The sequence below is a fragment of the Scylla paramamosain genome, unplaced genomic scaffold, assembly GCF_035594125.1.
Source record: "Scylla paramamosain isolate STU-SP2022 unplaced genomic scaffold, ASM3559412v1 Contig17, whole genome shotgun sequence".
Taxonomy (NCBI): Eukaryota; Metazoa; Arthropoda; class Malacostraca; order Decapoda; family Portunidae; genus Scylla; species Scylla paramamosain.
The window spans coordinates 753,523-773,608 of NW_026973682.1; the positions used below are offsets into that span (position 1 = coordinate 753,523).

At 36.9% G+C, this 20,086-nt stretch overlaps 1 non-coding gene and 3 pseudogenes across 1 annotated transcript; 1 reads left to right on the forward strand and 3 right to left on the reverse strand.

The window, feature by feature from the left end:
• Positions 1 to 3,807: 3,807 nt before the first annotated feature.
• Positions 3,808 to 4,699, reverse strand: LOC135097337 (cytochrome c oxidase subunit 3-like; annotated as a pseudogene).
• A 1,612-nt stretch (positions 4,700 to 6,311) lies between these two features.
• Positions 6,312 to 7,804, reverse strand: LOC135097320 (cytochrome c oxidase subunit 1-like; annotated as a pseudogene).
• Positions 7,805 to 7,864: 60 nt separating this feature from the next.
• LOC135097321 (cytochrome c oxidase subunit 1-like) lies at positions 7,865 to 9,194 on the reverse strand (annotated as a pseudogene).
• Positions 9,195 to 14,517: 5,323 nt separating this feature from the next.
• LOC135097340 (5S ribosomal RNA) lies at positions 14,518 to 14,636 on the forward strand. The gene has a single exon (XR_010265618.1). It is a non-coding gene; the product is annotated as a 5S ribosomal RNA (ribosomal RNA).
• Positions 14,637 to 20,086: the final 5,450 nt, after the last annotated feature.

Here is a 20,086-nt window from a genome sequence, read left to right on the forward strand (position 1 = left end):
AACTTTTCCTTCTGTAGATTATTTAATATTTTATATTAGATTTGAGGTTTCTTTAATTCCAACATTAATTTTGATTCTAGGTTGAGGGTATCAACCTGAGCGTGTACAGGCAGGAATCTATATACTTTTTTCTATACTTTAGCATTTTCTTTATCTTTATTGGTGTCTTTGTTTATTATTTAATGACAGGGAGATTAACTATAAGCTTAAGGGTTCCTATAGAAGGAGTAGATTATTTATATAGATTTTGGTATGTAAGAACTGTTTTGGCATTTTTGGTTAAATGACCTATCTTTATATTCCATTTATGGTTGCCAGAGGCTCACGTTGAAGCACCTGTTGCAGGTTCTATAATTTTAGCAGGAGTTTTACTAAAATTAGGAGGTTATGGTTTAATTCGAGTATTTGTAATGTTTCAAGAAGTAAATAAAGAATTTTGTTGACTTTGAGTCAGTTTAGGAATTGTAGGAGGAGATTATATTAGTTTAATGCGTATACGACAAGTAGACATAAAGTGTTCAATTGCTTATTCTTCTGTTGTACACATAAGGTTAGTGTTATGTGGGATTGTAATTTTTAGTTGATGGGGATTACCTGGAAGTGTAATATTGATAGTTGGACATGGTTTATGTTCCTCTGGTTTACTTTGCTTAGCTAATATAGTTTATGAACGTACTGGAAGACGAAGACTGATAGTCAATAAAGAATTATTAGCATTTATACCTAGAATAGGACTATGATGATTTTTACTAAGAGCAAGGAATATGGCCAGACCACCTTCCTTAAATGTAGCACCAGAGATTATATTAATTTTAACAGTTTTGAGCTGAAGAAAGATTTCTGTTGTAGGACTTAGACTACTATCTCTCTCTTTTTTTTTTTTTTTTAGTGCAAGTTACACTTTATACATATATAGATTGAGACAGCATGGGGTTTTTTATAACTTTATATTCATGTTGTTCAGGAAAAGTTAGAGAGTATCTGAAATTTTTTTTTATATTGATTTCCTTTAAATGTAATAATTATAAATAGAGCTTTATTAATAACTTAATTTTTTTTAAATAATTAAAAGAGTGATTTGGAAAATTTCTCTACATGAAATTAGAATAGTGGTTTTGTTCAGCTATTTGTGGGACTTTAGCACTGGCAAAAACTGAAAGAGGTATTATAGATGTAACTGAAAGAGAACTTTTAGGTTAATAAGAAGGGTGATTGTATTTACTTTGGTTTTAGATTGGATCTCTTTATTATTTATGAGATTTGTGTTTGTAATTTCTGGCAGAGTTATTTTTTATAGAGGGAGTTGTATAGCCGATGATAAGACTTTTAATCGATTTATATATCTTGTTTTGGCTTTCATTCTTTCTATAAGGTTTATAGTATTAAGACCTAATTCAATCAGACTTTTATTGGGTTGAGATAGATTGGGATTAGTGACTCATGCCTTAGTAATTTATTATCAGAATGAAAAGTCTGCAAACGCAGGAATATTAACTATTCCTTCAAACCGTGTAGGTGATGTAGCAATTTTATTGAGAACTAGATTAATGAGAAGATTAGGAGGGTGAAATTTTTTGTTTTAAAGGTATTATATAGACGAGAGATTATTATTATTATTATTATTATTATTATTATTATTATTATTATTATTATTATTATTATTATTATTATTATTATTATCATCATTATTATTATTATTTTTTTTTGTTTTATTTATTTATTCTTATTTATTTCAGCAATAAATAAAAGGGCTCAAATTCCTTTTTGTGCGTGACTGGCGGCTGCTGTAGCGGCTCCAACACCTGTCTCAGCTTTAGTTCATTCTTCAACACTAGTGACTGCTGAGGTTTATTTAATAATTCCATTTAGAGCTGCTTCAGAGGGATCTGTCGTTCAAAGAGTATTGTTGATTACTTCATGTTTGACAATATTTATAGCGGGACTAGGAGCAAATTCTGAGTATGATCTCAAAAAAATTATTGCTTTATCAACATTAAGTCAAGTAGGAGTTATATTAAGAACTTTATCTTTAGGTTATACGGATCTGGCTTTTTTTCATTTACTGAGTCTTGCTTTGTTTAAAGCTTTACTTTTTTATATGTGCTAGTGTTGTAATTCATAGAGTGGCTGGTTATCAGGATATTCGACTTATGGGAAATTTAGTTAAACTTATGCCTCTGACAGTATCATGCATAACTGTAGCCAACTTAGCTCAATGCGAATTCCCTTTTATAACAGGATTTTATTCAAAGGATACAATTTTAGAAGTTGCTTTTATAAGATGAGTCAGTTTTATTGCATTGTTCTTATATGTGATGGCAACAGGATTGACAGTAATGTACACTTTGCGTTTAATTCTTTATTCTCTTTCAGGAGAATATAATTTGAGATGTATCACTAATCTTTCGGATGAGGATTTTTCTAATAACTAACTCAGTAAGAATTTTAGGATTAGGAGCTGTCTTAGGAGGATCCCCATTAAGATGAAGATTGTTTCCAGAATATTAGATCATTTGTTTAAGGACAATAATGAAAATAATAGTATTAGCAGTAAGGATTTTAGGAGGTTTAGTAGGTTATATACTAAATCTAACTAGAGTAAATTACACATTAAAAAGAGAAAATAACTATAATTCAGTTGTAATAATAGGATCAATATGGCTTGTATCTTTACTGAGTACTTTAAAATTAAGGGAAAACAGATTGAAGACAGGGTCAGGTTTAGGAAAAGTAGCCGATAAAGGTTGATTTGAGTTTTATGGGGGACAAGGTTTATAGTATTTATTTTCATATATTTTTCTATATTTTTAATTCTTTACAGTTAAACAATTAAAGTGTTTATAAAAGTATCTGTAATTGTAATTATTATTTTTACAGTTTTTTTTTATTTAAATTTATATAATTTAAAAGAATATCGCTTTGAAGCTGCAAAGGTAGACGGAAAGTCTTGTAAGTATATTCAAATTGTTAGCTTGTGGCGCTTATGATGTAATATTTACTTTGAGTTTAAGGTAAAAAAAAAAAATAAAATAAAATAAAATAATATGGTATTTTTAGAAAAATATTTCAGCTTTATAATAAAATGTAACGTGTTACTTACACTATAAATATAGGAACATCAACGGAATTCAACGGCTTAAAAAAAGTTAGAAGTTTTTCTTTTTGTCATAATGTTCCATCTTGATTAGAAGAATTACTTCAATCTTGTTTTTAACAGTAACGTACCTTTGTTTTGGTTTGAATCATAATTATTAGAGGCTTAAAGGCCAAAGTTTAGGTCGAAACTAAATGTGATAATTTCGCTTTCTAATAGATAAAATTTAATAAAACCAGTTTACTAAAACACTTTATGAATGCAACTCATATGTCATACAATTTGACTGTGGTCTTAAAGTATTAATCAGATCCTTCTAAAGTTCCCTGTACTCACTCGTAGTAAAGGCCTAAGAGAAAAATAAGAAGAGAGCTCTAGTAAACAATCAAGAAAATACTTCAGTAATGTTAAAAAAAAATTGATGCTGAAGCTAAAAGTAATGTAATCTCTACAAAAAAAAAAAAAAAAAAAAAATTACAGCAATTAGAAAAAAAATCGAAGCTGAACCTTTAGGATTAAATCCACATTCATAAGGAGAATTTTTTTTTTCGGTTGATATTTTTTTTTTATTTGGGATACTAAGGTTATAAAAATATAACAAATAATTAAAGTTAGTAAAAATACAAAATAAAGTATTGCAAGAATTATTTTTCTAGGCATTCTAGACTTTCTGATTGGATATACTTTATATATTTAAAAAAATAGCCTCCTCATCAGTAAATAAAGACGTAAGGGAATAATCAAACTATCTCAACAAAGTGTCAGTATGATGCGGCTGCTTCGAATCCAACATGACGATTACATGAAAAGTGACAAAATATTGACACAAAAAAATAAAAAAAGTAAAAATGAGGTTCCAATAATTCCATGAAGACCATGAAAGCCTGTAGCTACAAAAAAAAAAAAAAGTAGAGCCAAACGCGGAGTCAACAATAGTGAAAGGAGCCTCAAAAATACTTGAAAGCTTGAAGAAGAGTATCCTAAAACAATTGTAAGGCCTAGTCTTTGAATGGCTTGCCTATGACTAGATTCTATAATAGCATGATGAGCTCAAGTTACGGTAGTTCCTCAAGACAAAAGAATAGTAGTGTTTAATAAGGAAATTTGAAATGGGTTGAAAGGTTGAATACCGTAAGGAGGTCAATTTATCCCAATTTCAATCGTTGGGGCTAATCTACTATGAAAAAAAAAAGCTCAGGAAAATGAAAAAAAAAAAAAGAAGAATACTTCTGAGGCAATAAATATAGTTATTCCCCATCGTAAGCCTTTTACTACTACAGAGGTATGGAGTCCTTGGAATGTACCCTCTCCAGTAATATCACGTCATCTTTGATATATGGTAAGGAGAATAGCAACAAGTCTTAATAACAAAAAAAAAAGAAAAAAAATTGTTATACTGGTGAAATCATTTCATTAAACCTGTATTTAATATTATTGCCCTAATAGAACCAGTTAAAGGCCGTGGTCTTATATCTTCTAAATGGTAAAAACCGTGAGATGATGTCATTAGTTAATTTCTCTGGTGTAAAGAGTTCGTAAGACAGCAAAAACTTGGGACTGAATAATTGCAACAGCTCATTCTAAGGTTAATAGTAAAATCTGAGAAAAAAAAAATAAATAAGAATAGATAAAAGAAATGAGGATGTTATAGATGGTCCAGTATTAGCTAATAAGGTTAAAAGAAGATGGCCTGCAATTATATTAGCTGCTAATCGTACAGCTAAAGTCCCGGGTAAAGTAATGTTTCTGATAGTTTTAATTAAAACTATAAATGGTACAAGGACAGGAGTTCCTTGAGGAACTAAATGAGCGAATATATGTTGAGTGTGGTTAATTCAGCCTCTAAGTATTAAAGTTACTCATGAGGGCAATGAAAGTGCTAAGGTTATTGCTGTGTGTCTAGATCTTGTAAAAATGTAAGGCAATAAACCTTAAAAATGTTATAAAGAACTAAAGAAAACAAAGCAACGAAAAATATAGTTGAACCTAAAGAATATGAAGTTAAAAGGGCTTTAGATTCTTTGTGTAAAGTACAAATAATTTCACTTCAGCATAGAGATCATCGTGAAGGAGAAGCTCAGTTAAGGTAAGGAATAAATAGGAGCCCTACAAAAGTGGAAATTCAGTTTAATGAAAAGTTTAAGATTCTTGAAGAAGGTTAAAAAATTGAGAATAAATTAGCTATAATTTTCAAGAAGATTGTAGGATTAGATAAGGCTCAGTGATCTTAGAATTTTTTTTTTTTTCAAAAGGTACAGAAAAAAAATAATTTAAGGATATGAAAATAATTAATGATAACAGAAAAAGAGAAATAAAGATAAAGTCGAAGCAAAGGAGCTATTTTAGGCATTAAGAAATATCTTAGGAGATAACTTTAACATGATAAATTGATATTAAAATTTAAGTAATTTCTTGTCACCAGAAGTAGGCGCAATACTATAATAGGTTTAAAAGACCTACACTTACTTTCAGTCATCGGGTGAGTCAGAATATGAAGAAATTCAATTTAGAAAAAATCGTGTTTACACTTTCAATCACAATAGGTATAAATCTATGATTAGCACCACAAAGTTCTGATCATTGACTATAAAATAATCCTGGACGAGATATTATGAATCTAGTTTGATTAAGTCAACCAGGAATAGCGTCTGCTTTTACACCTAAAGCTGGGACAGTTCAAGAGTGAATGACATCCGCTGCGGTGATTACAATACGAATTTGTGTATTTATTTGAAGAACAGTTCGATTATCTGCATGTAAGAGACGAAATCCAGAAAAGTCTAGTTCATTAGTAGGAGTTATATAAGAATGAAATTCTACATTAAGAAAGTCAGAGTATTCATAACTTCAATATCCTTGATGACCGACAGTTTTAAGAGAAATGGAAGGATTATTAACTTCATCAAGAAGGTATAAAAGTCGCAGAGAAGGGAGAGCAATGAAAATCAAAATAATTCAATAGTTTGATGTTCTAATATAAATAGATTAAAAAGAGAGTTTCTGAGAACTGATGCTAATATATATCCCACAAAGGTAATGATTATAATAAGAACAACTATAATGTGATCATGGATAAAGATGAATTGTTCCATTAAAGGGAAAGCTTCGTCTTGAAGGCCTAGAAAACTTCATGTTGACATTAATAAATGTATTTTCTAAAAGAAGATAAATAAATCTTCTTAGTAGGAGCTTAAATCCTATACATCTTTCTGCCATTTTAGAAGTTAGCAGTAAGTGGAATTTCTATATGAGTGATCAGCGGGTGGGTGTGAGTGGTTTCATTCAACTGAAGAGGCAGGAAAGGGGAGAATAGAACAGGACGATTAGAAATTAAAGCTTCTCAAATGATAATTATAAAAATTAATAGAGCAACAAGATATACTATAGATCCTTTGGAAGAAACAATATTTCATGTTGCGTAGGAAACATGAAATATTGTTTCTTCCATAGGATATTGTTGCGTAGGCAACATGAAATATTGTTTGTTCCATAGGTTTCTTCCATGAAATATCGGCGGGTAATCAGAGTAACGTGGAGGTATTCCGTTAAGTGCTATGAAATGTTGAGGGAAGAAAGTGATATTTACACCGATGAATATGACAGTAAAGTGGATTCCTATTAATTTAGGGTTAAGTGATAAGCCTTTAAAAAGGTGGAATCAATGTGCAATACCTGCACAAATACCGAGTACAGCCCCTATAGATAAAACATAATGAAAATGAGCTACAACGTAATAAGTATCATGAACAATAATATCAATTGATGAATTTGCCAGGACAACACCTGTTAAACCTCCAACAGTAAATAAAGAAATAAAGCCTAAAGCTCACAATATCGAGGGACTATAGTTAATTTGTGTTGCAAGTAGGGTTCTAAGTCATCTGAAAATTTTAATACCTGTAGGAACAGCAGAAATTTTTGTGGCTGATGTGAAGTAAGCTCGTGTATCAACGACTATACTTTCTGTAAATATATGGTGAGCTCAGAGGATAAATCTTGAAATTCCAGTAGCCATTATAGCACAGATCATACCTAATGTCTACACTTCCGATCTACTACAAATCACTAGTAATCCTATTTACGGATATGCAGATGATGTGACACTTGTTGCTACTGTTGAGTCACCGAATTCACGTCTTGATGTTAGTACATCCCTGAATGAGGATCTCAGACGTATATCTGACTGGTGTCGCACCTGGAACATGAAACTGAATGCATCAAAATCAAAATGCTTGTGTATTTCACGCTCTCGCACGCTAAATCCCCTTCACGGCCCTCTGCTTGTTGATGGCGCGCCTCTGACAGTATGTGATGAGCTTGATATTTTGGGTGTCAGATTCGACTCAAAACTGTCTTTTGAACGGCACATCAGGCGTCTTGTCAGTTCTGCCTCGCAAAAGCTTGGCGTTGTGAGGAAGGCTTACCGGATTTTTGGTGACCAGTCTATCTCTGCCAGCTGCTTCCGGTGTTTTATTCTTCCACTGCTGGAGTATTGTGCTCCTGTGTGGTCTTCCGCAGCTGTGTCCCACCTCCGTCTCATTGACAGAGTTGTCTCCTCCGCTAGGTTCCTCTTTGGTGGCGAAGCAGCTTGGGATCTTGGTCACCGACGCAATGTCAGCAGTGTCTGCATGCTATATAAGATCCATGCCAACCAGTTTCACCCGCTGAATGCCTCCATCCCAAATGCATTTGTGCCCACCAGAAACACTCGACTTGCGTCAAATTCACATGCGCGCTGCTTACAGCAGGTTAGGTGTCACACCAGTCAGTTTCAGCGAAGCTTTGTTCCTTGTGCTGTAAGACTTTGGAACATGCTTGACGAGGGCACATGCACTGCGAGTGATGTGCAAAAATTCAAGTCTGCTTCGAACAAAATCTTGAAGAGTCTAGTCAATTAAACTCTGGTTGCTTTTGCAGCTATACCGGTGATAAATTATGTAACTATACCTGTGATTTTATACCATCAAGTTTTAAGTAGTTATACTACATTTACTCGTGTTGTCTGACATATATTAAATAAGTCAGAATTGTTGATTTTTTTGTTGAATTTTTTTGTGAGTTTTAATAATTCTCAGTTCGTTGAGGCGTTCTTTATAATTGTTTAACCTATTTTCTCCTCCTGCTCTGATTTCATCCTACTATTGTGCTAATTGCTTTTCCTTTCTTCTTTCTACGGTCAAGGTGGGTGGGGGTTGTCATCTGGCAACTTATAGCGCTTGCGCTCGTCCCACTCTGCCTTCTCCGTTATGTTTAATAATAATAATAATAATAATGCACCGAATGATTCTTTTTTCCCGATTTCTTGTCTTACAATATGGGAAATTACTCCAAAGGCTGGTAAAATGAGAATATAAACTTCAGGGTGACCAAAAAATCAAAATAGATATTGATATAAAACAGGATCACCACCTCCAGCGGGGTCAAAGAAAGATGTATTAAGATTTCGGTTAGTTAAAATCATAGTGATTGCTCCTGCTGATACAGGTAAGGATGAAAGTAAGAGAATGGCAGTAATAAAAACAGTTCATACAAACAAAGGTATTTGATTTATTCTTATTCCAAAGGATCGTATGTTAATTACAGTTGTTATAAAACTAACTGCTCCAAGAATTGAGGACACACCAGCAAGGTGAAGAGAAAAAATACCAAGATCAACTGATGCTCCTGCATGGGCAATAGCTGCTGCTAGAGGAGGCTAAACAGTTCAACCTGTACCAGCTCCTCTTTCCACTATACCTCTTATTAGAAGAAGAGTTAAAGAAGGAGGCAAAAGTCAGAATCTTATGTTACTTATACGAGGGAACGCTATATCAGGGGCTCCTTATATAAGAGGGACTAGTCAATTACCAAATCCTACAGTTATAATTGGTATAACTATGAAGAAGGTTATAACAAAGGCATGGGCGGTAACTACAACACTGTAAATTTGATCGTTGCCGATAAATGTGCCTGGCTGACCTGATTCGGCTCGAATAATTATAGTTAACGAGGTTCCTACTATACCAGACCATGCTCCAAAAATGAAATAGCGTACTAATGTCTTTATGATTTGTAGAAAAGAATCATCGTTGCATAATAAGATGGCTGAGAAGTGCAGGCGTTACATTGCAAATCTAAAAACAAGGTAAAAACTTTCTTATTAGGTTCTATAGAAAAATATAAATAATATTAGATTGCAAATCTAAAGATGTGTGGAAACACTGGAATTTAGGATTTCAAAAGATTTTTTTTTTTTTTTTTGGCTTTGAAGGCCTTTAGTTTAATATAACTTAAAATTCTAGGTTAAATATGGAATAGGAAAACATATTCCAAACATATTAATGAAAGTAACAAAGATTAAGATAAGAGAAAATGTTACCAGTGGTTTAATTTTAAGGGAAGTGGTAAATGAAGGAAATGATAATGGCAATATTGGAACAAAGAGACGTAGATAGAAATAAAGAGTAATAAGACTTAAGAAAAAGAAGAATTAAAAGAGAGAAAATTATTATTTTAGAAGAGAGTAGTTGAATTATAATTCATTTAGGTGTAAATCCTGAAAAGGGTGGAAGACCTAAAGATAAGAAATTTATTGGTAAAAAAAAAGAAGTTTTAGGGCAATCTTCCTTTTGTTTTCAATTATTATAACGGAAATTGATGAAGACTGAGTAATAAAGAGTAAAATAATCACAGAGCCTGAAATAAAGGAGTAGAAGATTAAGTAAATGAGTCATATTATATCACTGATTGATATAACAATAAGTATTAAGATATATGGTTAACTGAAGAGAAGGCGATAAGTTTACGTAGTTTTGTAACATTTAAGCCACCTAAGGCTCCAATTAAAGAAGAATTATGTGCTGCTAAAGTAATTAAGGTTACTAAGTTTGAAGAGTAGGTTAAATAGGGAATTAAAAACAAAGGAGTTATTTTTTGGATTGTTAAGAGAATAAAAGCTTGAGGTCAATAACTTGCGGAAGCCAAAAATGTAACGGAGCTGAAGCCAAAAATGTAACGGACCTGCTCATAATTTTAAAAGTAAAGATATACTAAATAAAGAATAAGAAAAGTCATTCGAGTATATATATATATATATAGAGAGAGAGAGAGAGAGAGAGAGAGAGAGAGAGAGAGAGAGAGAGAGAGAGAGAGAGAGAGAGAGAGAGAGAGAGAGAATTAAGATAGTAGATGCTAGAGCTTGAATTAGAAAATATTTAATTGCAGCTTCAGTTAGATACGGGCATAATTTAGTTGCAATGAGAGAAATAAATGATAAAAGATTTAGTTCTAGCCCGAGTCAAGCCCCAAACCAAGAAGGAGAAGAAATAGATGATAAAAGATACCTGTTAGTAAAGTACAGAAAAATAATAGGTAGGAAACTGGAAATGTCATTAAAAAGAGAAAGGTTGAAGCTTTCATTTACGGGGTATGAGCCCATTAGCTTAGTTAGCTTATCTTTGAAAATATTATTTGTTGGTGTATAGCGCACATAAAGTTTTGATCTTTAAAGAAGCAGTGTAAATTCGCTATAAATAATATAGGTATAAGAAATGCATTATTAGCTCTATCAAAGCTACCCTTTTAAGTCAGGCACTATATTAATATAAAAAAGATATTTAAAAAAATCAAATAAAAAGTACTTTAGAAATAAAGTAGTACAAATAAGAAAATGAAAGAAAAAATAAATGAAAGAAAGTGATACATAGGAAAGACTAATTAATATAAGAGGACAAAATATTAAAGTGACATTTCAAGTTTATATGAATAGAATGTGTATTTCTCTGAGTGTTTAGGGATATATATATATATATATATATATATATATATATATATATATATATATATATATATATATATATATATATATATATATATATATATATATATATATATATATGCATTTATTTTAATTAAATTTATTTATTAAAAAATATATTAGTTAAGAAAACTGATATAATTAAAGATTCGTATATAATATTTATCTTCTTCTCACTCTAATAAAAAGTAATCTCCGCGGTCTCAGGTCCATAAGCCTTCTGAGGGTTTAGGCCAGCAGGGGCATGGAAAACATCATTGCGAAGAATTTTAATAGGTGGCATGAAGTAGTCAGAGGGTGGAGGAGAGGGAGGAACAAGCCTTGAATCGTCCAAGGTAGAGTTTTTAGCAAAGGTTTGAGCAAAGAGTTCAGCTTTAGAAATAGATGTGATAGCAGTGGTGCCATCTGGTTGAAATAAAGAAGGGAAAGAAGAAGAAGCATAGTTATTGGAGATATTTTTGGATAGATGCCAGATGTCATGAGGGGAGTTAAATCTTGAAAGGTTTTGACATATTCTGTTAATGAAGGAGTTTTTGGCTAGTTGGAGAACAGACTTGGTTTGGTTCCGGGCAGAAATATAAAGTGCATGAGATTCTGGTGATGGAAGGTCTAAATACCTTTGGTGGGCCACCTCTCTATCATGTATAACACGAGAACAGACTGTGTTAAACCAAGGTTTGGAAGGTTTAGGTCGAGAAAAAGAGTGAGGAATGTACGCCTCCATGCCAGACACTATCACCTCTGTTATGCGCTCAGCACACAAAGACGGGTCTCTGACACAGAAGCAGTAGTCATTCCAAGGAAAATCAGCAAAATACCTCCTCAGGTCCTCCAACTAGCAGAGGCAAAACGCCAGAGGCACCTTCGCTTAGGGGTATCCTGAGGAGGGATTGGAGCGATAGGACAAGATACAGATATGAGATTGTGATTGGAGGAGCCCAACGGAGAAGAGAGGGTGACAGCATAAGCAGAAGGATTAGAGGTCAGGAAAAGGTCAAGAATGTTGGGCGTATCTCCAAGATGGTCAGGAATACGAGTAGGGTGTTGCACCAGTTGCTCTAGGTCATGGAGGATAGCAAAGTTGAAGGCTAGTTCACCAGGATAGTCAGTGAAGAGGGAGGAAAGCCAAAGCTGGTGGTGAATATTGAAGTCTCCAAGAATGGAGATCTCTGCAAAAGGGAAGAGGGTCAGAATGTGCTCCACTTTGGAAGTTAAGTAGTCAAAGAATTTCTTATAGTCAGAGAAGTTAGGTTAGAGGTATACAGCACAGATAAATTCAGTTTGAGAGTGACTCTGTAGTTGTAGCCGGATGGTGGAAAACTCGGAAGATTCAAGAGCGTGGGCACGAGAGCAAGTTAAGTCATTGCGCACATAAACGCAACATCCGGCTTTGGATCGAAAATGAGGATAAAGTAGGAGGGAACAGAAAAGGGGCTACTGTCAGTTGCCTCAGACACTTGAGTTTGAGTGAGGAAAAGAAAATGAGGTTTAGAAGAGCAGATGGGTTGTTCTACAGATTGAAAATTAGATCTTAGACCGCGAATGTTCCAGAAGTTAATGAAGAAAAATTTGAGGGGGGTGTCAAGAAACTCAGGGTCGTCGTCAGAAAGGCAGTCTGACCTGGGGACATTTGTGGTCCCCTCCCCAGATGGGGACTCCGAGGCCTGTTTGCTTGTCTGTTTCCATATTTGTCTATATGTTTGCTGTCTGAAACGGATTTTCGTTAAAACCTATTTGCCTGTTTGCTTGTCTGTTTCCATATTTGTCTATATGTTTGCTGTCTGAAACGGATTTTCGTTAAAACCTATTTAAGTGAAAGGAATATCATTGATCATCAAGGAATAATGGTTAGATTTTCAGGCGGATCTAGACCCGTGTGCGCCTCCAGAATGTTGCTCAGATTGTCGCGTGGCACAAGTCTGCGGAGAATGTTTGTCACATTCAGTGTTATTGAACGGCGATGACAGAGGTGTGCGCTCTCAGCCTCCTAACTCCTAGAATTTAATCAAAAGAATGCGCATATTATTAAACACTAAGTTCCCACAAGGGTTATTTTCAGAAACCACAGAGATGATTAGTCGGGTTCTGACAATGATTTTTTTCCTCTTTTTTTTTTTTATCATTTATTTTATTTATTTACTTATTTCTTGATCTGAACCGCACCTGAAACAATATGCCGTGAGTTGCATTGGCCGTCCCGAGTAAAACATTGCAAATTGAGGAGTCGTGGCGCGTCAGCTCAAGACCCAGCAGGTGGAGTGTGTTGTTGCGTGTGTTCCTCGCTGGCTCAATGGGCTCAAGGGCGCCGTGTGGCATGTGAACCTCGCCTCTATTGTGTCTTGCTTGCGAACATCAGGAGTGGATAAAACCGATTCCACAAATGAAACTATTGAACACACACACACACACACACACACACACACACACACACACACACACACACACACACACACACACACACACACACACACGAATACACACAAATATGCAACAGTTATCGGGTGGTTTTCGATAACACAAAGAGACACATAAGTCATGAATATGTAGTAAACTTTCTCTCTCTCTCTCTCTCTCTCTCTCTCTCTCTCTCTCTCTCTCTCTCTCTCTCTCTCTCTCTCTCTCTCTCTCTCTCTCTCTGTGTGTGTGTGTGTGTGTGTGTGTGTGTGTGTGTGTGTGTGTGAGTGTGTATGTGTGTGTGTGTAATAATAGCAATAATAACAACGATAAACTGCTTATTACGGAGTCAGTAGTGAACATTTACATATAGATTGGAGAACTTAACAATGAATAAAGAAATCTAAAGTAAGGCTGTGTGTATATGTGTGTGTGTGTGTCATTCGTTCATACGTCCCTGTGTTGACCGGCCTGCAACACTAATGGAGAGATTAATGAAGTGGCTGACTGGCTGAATGAATAGCGTCTGGAGAATCACCTGTATGGGGAGGACGTGCGTGGATGTTCTATATAAGTGGAAGGCATTTTTTCATAGTGTATATTGTTATGATGCTTCTGATGACCTTGAGTGAGCGGTGATGCTGCCCTTGTTCAAGTGTTTTAAAGTCAAGGTCGAAGTATTGACTGTGTTACGATGAGCAGTGTTGCATTTCCAGGCTTCGTGCACGGGAGGGAAGGTAGTGTTTATGGTGATGATGATGATAATAATAATAATAATAATAATAATAATAATAATAATAATAATAATAATAACAATAGTACGTAGCACCAATTCACGGGATAGGCATATCACCATCATCATCATCATCATCATCATCATCATCATCATCATCATCATCATCATCATCATCATCACCACCACCACCAACAAAACCAGCAACACCAACCATATTAACAAATAAAAAAAAACTTGCCATTTGAAAAAAAAAAAAAAGTATAAGCATTATAATGTACTATTTCATTAAAAACTCCCTTGAAATCTACAGTAACTTCCAGCAGAGGGTGTTAGAAGTTGTGGAGATCAGAAGTGGAAATGTTTACAATACGAGCCAGTGACACAAGACTTATAGCGTGACTCATAGGCCTGTGTTCAGGAACGCTTTGTTCTCTCACCACGATTATTTTCAAAGCCTACAAATCTGAGCAGCCAAGATCTCCAGACTGTTCCTCCTTTTTTAACGACCACACCACGTTGTATACACCGCTTCTCGTCCGATCAGCGAAGTTAAGCAACGTTGGGTCCGGTTAGTACTTGGATGGGTGACCGCCTGGGAACACCAGATGTTGTTGGCATTCCAACATTTATCTCCCGTAGTCAGGATGGCCGAGCGATCCAAGGCCGTTCAGGTCGCAGTCCGGTCTTCCGGGCGTGGGTTCGAATCCCACTCCTGACAATACCTTTATAAATCTAAAATCGCCTTGTGTCAAGGCGGCGTGCTGAGATGGGTAGAAAAGTGGCGAGACAATGAGTAAACAATGAGTAGTAATAAATGGAAAAGCACTTGAGTGACGTAGCCAGCGGGGTGCCATAAGCATCAGTTTCACAGTAGGTACACATTAAACAACCAAACTCTGGTAGGTACAGGGTACGAGAAAGATTTAGGAGTTATAGTTAGCTCTGAACTCCGTCTAGGAAAACAATGCATAGAGGCCAGAAACAGGGCAAATAGGGTACTAGGATTCACTTTTAAGAGTGTTAAAAGTAGAAAGCCGGAAGTAATATTAAAATTATACTTGGCGCTGGTCAGACCTCATCTAGACTATGCCGTGCAGTTCTGGTCCCCACATTACAGGAAAGATATAGGTCTATTAGAATCAGTACAGAGGATGATGACTAAAAGAATACAGGGGATGAAGAGTATTCCTTACAAGGCGAGATTGAAGCTGTTAAATCTACCTTCTCCAGAGAGACATAGGTTAAGAGGGGACCTGATAGAAGTCTTTAAGTGGTATAAGGGTTATAACAAAGGGGATGTAAACAAAATTCTTAGGATCAGCAACCAGGGTAGAACAAGAAATAATGTGTTCAAGCTTGAAAAATTTAGGTTTAGGAAGGAGATAGGAAGAAACTGGCTCTCGAATAGAGTGGTAGATGAGTGGAACAGACTCAGTAATCATGTTGTTAGTGCTAAGACATTAAGGAGCTTTAAGAGAAGATTAGACGGGTTTATGGATGGGGATGATAGGTGGAAATAGGTAGGTATATTTCATACAGGGACTGCCACGTGTAAGCCTGGTCGCTTTTTGCAGCTTCCCTTGTTTCTTATGTTTCTATATTCTTAATGTAGAAATATTATTATTCTTTCACTAGAACCATGAAGAAAAAAACACTCTAAAAAACACGTATAGCTTCAACTGGAGCTTTTGAAAGTAATGGACGTGCCGCGCAGAAGTGGATCAGATTATGGTCCTTATTCTGATGAAGGACCACAGACGCCCTGGTCGCCACTCGTCGCCCTGATGGTGATAATGATTAATAATGTCACCAAGTCAATCTCCACCTGTGCCATCCACCCACCTCCTTCCTTCCACGCGAGAGACAGCCACGCAACCTTTCCGCCCTCGCCAGGATTGATTAATGAGCTTGTGACAGGAAGCATCTCAAGGGAAGGAAAGTGTTCCTGTTACTGATGCTGGTGGTGGTGGTGGTGGTGGTGGTGATGGTGGTGGTGGTGGTGATGGTGATAGTGGTGGTGATGGTGGTGGTTATGGTGGAAGTGATGATGCTTATTGGTGATGGTATTACTTTCTTTTACAGTTATCTACATCTACTACTACTACTACTACTACTATCATTGATTAATGTTGCACAGTGCTTTCTCTTAACTTTCCTTCTTATTGTTCCTTTATTAATTACGTCAGCGGTTGGCCATTTAACTATATCCTCCTCATCCTCCTCCTCCTCCTCCTCCTCCTCCTCCTCTTCCTCCTCCTCCTCCTCCTCCTCCTCTTCCTCTTCCTCTTCCTTTTCACATTCCTTACCTTCTCTCTCAGCCACATTGACATACATGGAAACCCTTCTACAAATTGCAACACACACACACACACACACACACACACACACACACACACACACACACACACACACACACACACACACACACACATACATACTATCATTCACTCCTGCAGTGCATTTGAAGTTTCTCATGCATCCATTTCTCTCTCTCTCTCTCTCTCTCTCTCTCTCTCTCTCTCTCTCTCTCTCTCTCTCTCTCTCTCTCTCTCTCTCTCTCTCTCTCTCTCTCTCTCTCTCTCTCTCGCTGTAAGGATATTTCAAGCGTTGTGAGTTACTTGAAATTGCTGGTGAGGGAAGAGGGAAGGGAAGTTCTTTAGTGACAGAGAACAGTGAAGAGTGCTGAGGGCTGCTGAGTGGCGGGTGGTCAGCGTTGGTCTTTTGGAGAGTTTGTCGTGTAACAGGAGTGAAAGTTAGCAGAGGAAACATGCATATAAAAAGAAAACTGATCAAGAAAAGTGGAAGCGGCGTTAGTTAAAGACTGGAGCGTTCCTCATCACGTCACGGATTCACTTCAAGCGGAAAAAAAAACCAAGAAAGGCAAATGATGATGACGAGAACGAGCAGTGAGCCCACGACGCGCAGCTGAAACTCGATAATGGTTAATACCTGCCGTGAAATTAACGTGAAAATTAATTAACGTGAAATTTTGTGCCGCTGCCTCCGCCCTTGACAACACCACGGCTCAGCATCCAGGAAACCTCTCCTATATTACCAATAAAAGACGCTAGGAAGGAAATGCATGCTTGAAGATTGATGTGGCGGGTAACGTTCGTTTAGTAGAAAACACACACACACACACACACACACACACACACACACACACAGTAGGCACAGTGTGTGTCGCAGGTGCCTGCATCAAGCCCATTCGTCTGAGAGCTCCGATAGTCGTTCTTCATGCAACTTAAGAAACTCAGTTAGTGTGGTCTTGGTGCATTAGTGGTGATGGCCCTCGAGAATGTGTCTGGCGAGACGAAGGTGTGGCGTTTGGTGTTATAAGTGTGTGTGTGTGTGTGTGTGTGTGTGTGTGTGTGTGTGTGTGTGCCTGTGTTTTCATTAGTGTTTTTCATGGAAGCGTCTTTAATCCACGTGTGGTGTGTGTAGGATACAAATGACATTCACGTAGGCAGTGGTTGCATTGGTGAAGCAGAAGGGCGCAGCTGTCAGACGTCATCACCTACATGGAAATGTTGACCAGTGTTTAGAATTACTGGCTCAAGTGACTGCTCTTGTGTCATAGGAAAGGAATTACATCAAGCATCACGAGCAACAGTAACGTTTTCATTACTGCGTGACGCACACTCGTGAAAGACAAACACCTAAACAAGTAGCTGTAATTCCTCACAGACGCCCTGCCCGCCACTCGCCTCCCTGATGGTGATAGTGACGAATAATGTCACCAAGTCAATCTCCACCTGTGCCATCCACTTGCCTCCCTCCCTCCACGCAAGACAGCCACGCAGTCTCCCATCCGCGACAGGATTTGTTAATGAGCTTGTGACAGGAAGCATCTCAGGGGAAGGAAAGACGCGACCTCATATTCCCTGGCGGTTCTCAGTCACTCTCCCCTTTCATGAGTCTGTGATGTGTGGTGGTGGTGGTGGTGGTGGTGGTGGTGGTAATATTTGTTTGAAGTAATATTTGTTGTTAATATTTGTTTAGTAATGGTACTAACTGCCTCTTCAGTCACCTACAGCAACAAGAACAAGAACATTAACTACTACTACTATGCTACTACTACTACTACTACTACTACTACTACTACTACTACTACTACTACTACTACTACTACCACTAAAACCACCAGCACTACTACTACTACTACTACTACTACTACTACTACTACTACTACTACTAATGATAATAATGATAATAATAATAATAATAATAATAATAATAATAATAATAATAATAATAATAATAATACTGCAGGTATAAGTCATACATGTAGATAATAGGGGGAGGAAGTTAAATAAGCCTTGGAGAGATGCCGGCTCAATAACGCTGATCAAGAAGGTAGATAACTGGCAGGTTTTCTGGTGAAGCGGATCATTAGATAAAAAAAGTTTTCATCACGTCACTGAACACCACCCACAACACAAGCCTCAAAAACTCGCAGTCTCACCTCAGTGCCTCAAGGTAGGAGTTAAGTTATAGAGGGGCATTAACAGTTGTAATCTGCGAGTCTCGTGTTGATTATAGAGGGATGGGGAGCCTTGTTGTTAGCTCTGGAAGGAAAGGAACTGTCCGTTAACACAGTCACTTCACGCCTATTATCTACAAAACTCACTGGTGTGTGCATAGAGCTTAAAGATGTTACACTACTACTACTATTACTACTACTACTACTACTACATTACTACTGTTTCTACCACATGTTAACTATTCACCTGTCTTCTATTCTCACGTGAAATATACCTGATTGACTGATTAGCAGACGATTGGGAGAGGTAATAAGGACGATACTGAGAACTGTGTGTGTGTGTGTGTGTGTGTGTGTGTGTGGTCAAGATCCCCTCATCTTGACCCGCGGGACTTGAGTGGGTTTGCATAACGCCATCATCCTGTGTAATACATCTGCCTGACTGCGCTTGTAACGACAGTCCCAGGCTGTTTGTCTTGTGTCCTTTGTGATGTGTTAAGTAGGTCTTCAGAGAGAGAGAGAGAGAGAGAGAGAGAGAGAGAGAGAGAGAGAGAGAGAGAGAGAGAGAGAGAGAGAGAGAGAGAGAGAGAGAGAGAAGAATCATCTATCTATTTGTATATCCATCCATCCATCTATCTATCTATCTATCTATCTATCTATCTATCTATCTATCTGTTTCTTTTCCTATCCTTTCTTTGTACCGCAGTAAATGTAATCCAGGGTGAGGGCGTGGAATGAATGGAGGGAAAGTACTGAATACCTCTGGGCACAGTGACAAAAGATACTTTCTGCTCCAGGAAAATTTAGAAAGTGCCTGGTAAAGTATAGGAAGCGAGTGCATGTTTGGCAGTGCTGCTTCCTCCTGGAAAAAATGCGAAGGGAGAATGTAAGAGAGTGAGAAAAAAAAAAAAGAAACTGAGAAATACGAGTAAGTTGTCCAACATTCTTTTCCTTTTTGTCCCTCAGCCTCGGCCGCGGACAGCCCCGTGATGGTCAGCCCTCCAAGTGTGCTCATCTTAGCAAGGCCTTCCTCTCCCAGACGACCAAAACGGTGTGTACACGCTGAAAGCAACACCTGCTCGCCCACCTCCCACTGCCACCCCACATCCCACTCACCCACCACTGCACCACTTCTCTCCTTCATAATGATCCACCATTTTTCCTTACCACCTGCTCCACCCCCTCCTCGCCACTCAACACTTCTCTAACAGCCACCTCGCTTCTGAGTAAATTCCACACATGAAGATTCCTCTCTGCAAACGTAAATTGAAATAATTCCCTACATCATAAAGTTCCCCTAATGTAATAACACCTAATGTGTCAACCTAACCCAACTTGATCTAACGTAACCTAATCTAACCTGACCTAAATCTAACCTCGCCTTAGTTTACCTTACCTTACCTTACCTTACCTTACCTTACCTCACTTCACCTCATCTTACCTTTCCTTGCCTAGTTTATCATGAGATCGTAACTTAACACAGTAGTCACTCGCATTTTTGGGAAGAGTTACTTGAAGGGAAATCTTGTTTCGGTGTTTGAATAGTAGAGTCGCCACAGATACTCCAAGCCACTCGCAGCTCAC